We start from the raw sequence: 2,080 nt of genomic DNA on the forward strand, positions 1-2,080 counted from the left end.
GTGGGTGGGAGGGAGAATGAATTGGAAAGATTTAGGTGGTAGAACTGGCAGGACTTGTGACCGACTGATGGAGGGTGGTGGTCATGAGGAGGTCAAGGCCCACCCCTTCTTCCAGCTTAGGCAGTTGCACAAGTGCTGGCTCCCCTCACTAGGAGAGAACTCAGGGAGCAGAACTGGGGAAGACACAGTGAATGTGGTGTGAGGTGCCTAGGGCCGAAGTGTTAGGAAGGCACACTCAAGTACAGATCCCGAGTCCAGGAGAAAAAGTTGAACTGGAGATAGAGATTTGGCATTCATTTCATTTTATTCTGTAAATATTTGTTGGCCGGGCACGGTGGCTCACACCTTTAACCCCAGCACTTTGGGAAGCTCAAACAAGACGATTACTTGAGCCCAGAAGTTCGAGACCAGCCTGAACAACATAGTGAGACTTCGTCTCTACAAAAATAAAAAAATTAGTAGGGCATGGCGGCATACATCTGTAGTCCCAGTTACTCAGGAGGCTGAGGTAGAAGGATCGCCCAAGCCCAGGAGGTTGAGGCTGCAGTGAGCTATGATAGTGCCACTGCACTCTAACTTGGGCAACAGAGTGACCCGACTTAACTTTGCTGAGCACCTACCATGTGCTAGAGATTAATTTAGGCATCAGGAATTCAGTGGTGAATGAAGTCCTTGTCTTTATGGAGCTTACACTGCAGTGTGTGTTTAGGGAGAGGGGAAGGAGAGACAGACAATAGATGAACACATTTATTACGTGTCAGATGATGTTAAATGCCAAGGGGGAGAGAGAATACAGGGTGGGGTAGTGTTTTAGTTAGCGTGGTCAGGGAAGCCTCCTCTGGTAAGTGACTGAGGAAGTGAGCTATGCGACTGAGGGAAGATAATTCTAGGCAAGTGCAAAGGCCCTGAGGCAGTTATGTGCTTAGTGTATTTATGGAACCCCACAGAGACTAGTGTGGCTAGAGGGGAATGAGTGATGGTAGGTGGTGTTATAGTACAGGAGGTTAGAGAGGTGAGGGGTGGGAAACCATCACGCAGGGCCTTGTGGGGCATTTTAAGACTTAATGGGAAGCCATTGGAAGGTTCTACACAGAGGAGTGACATGATCCGGCTTGGTGTGAACAGCTGGGTGGGGACTAGTCTGTAGGGGGAGTAGATGTGGCAGCAGGGAGACCAGTTAGGTCTCCAGGCAAGAGGGGATGGTGGCTTGGGCAGGGTGGAAGCTGAGGAAGTGGTGAGAGGTTGTTAGATTCCGGATACTGATGAAACAGCAGCTAGGGCTCTGAAAGGCCTGTGGGTGAGACTATGAGAGAAAAGACAGGTGGAAACAGATCCCCGGAAATACTTAGGGCACTGGAGGAGGGAGAAGGGAGATGTCAGAGGAAACAGAAATAGAGATGTGTTTGTTGGCGGCTAGGTGTCATGGGTGCCCTAATCCCAAGCAGGTTCCTGGAGTGGTGGGGGTATAAGCCATGCAGTGGTGGGCTGAAAAGGAAGGGGAGGAGGAGCCCGGCCTGGCAAATTGTTATTCTGAGATTATTGTACAGAGCTGGGGGAGAGGGAGGGAAGGACAGGAAAAGCATTTTCTTTTTTTTTGAGTAGGAGTCTCACAGTGTTGCCCAGGCTGGAGGGCAGTGGCAACCTACTGGGCTCAGGTGATCTTTTCTGCCTCAGCCTTCCAAGTAGCTGGACCTACAGGTATATACCACTACACCCAGCTAATTTTTTGATTTATTGTGGATACGAGGTCTCGTCAAGTTGCTCAGGCTGGTCTTGAACCCCTGGACTCAGGCAATCCTCTCACTTCCGCCTCCCAAAGTGCATGAGCCACCACGTCTGGCAGGAAAAGCATTTTCTAGAGGGACATGGATTTGAGGGCTAGTGCTGAGCAGTTTTTATGTTGAGAGGGAACCAGTAAGAATGGTGGGCAGGAAGATGAGCAGAGGCCAGGGTGGGGACCCACCCAAAGCATGTTTCAGAGGGATGGGGAAGGCCTCCTCTTCTGGCAGGAGGTGAGAAAAGGGACCAGGCGGGGCCTGGCATGTACTCTTTTTTTTTTTTGAGTTGAAGTCTCACTCCT

The 2,080-nt window shown here is 50.5% G+C and overlaps 1 protein-coding gene across 1 annotated transcript in view; it reads left to right on the forward strand.

Annotated features, from left to right (window-relative positions):
- Positions 1 to 2,080, forward strand: part of RSPH9 (radial spoke head 9 homolog) — a 17,538-nt gene that overhangs the window by 2,122 nt on the left and 13,336 nt on the right. The gene's annotated exons all lie outside the window — the stretch shown is intronic.

This window comes from Carlito syrichta, unplaced genomic scaffold (genome assembly GCF_000164805.1).
Source record: "Carlito syrichta isolate Samal-C Ts95f unplaced genomic scaffold, Tarsius_syrichta-2.0.1 Scaffold115756, whole genome shotgun sequence".
NCBI lineage: Eukaryota > Metazoa > Chordata > Mammalia > Primates > Tarsiidae > Carlito > Carlito syrichta.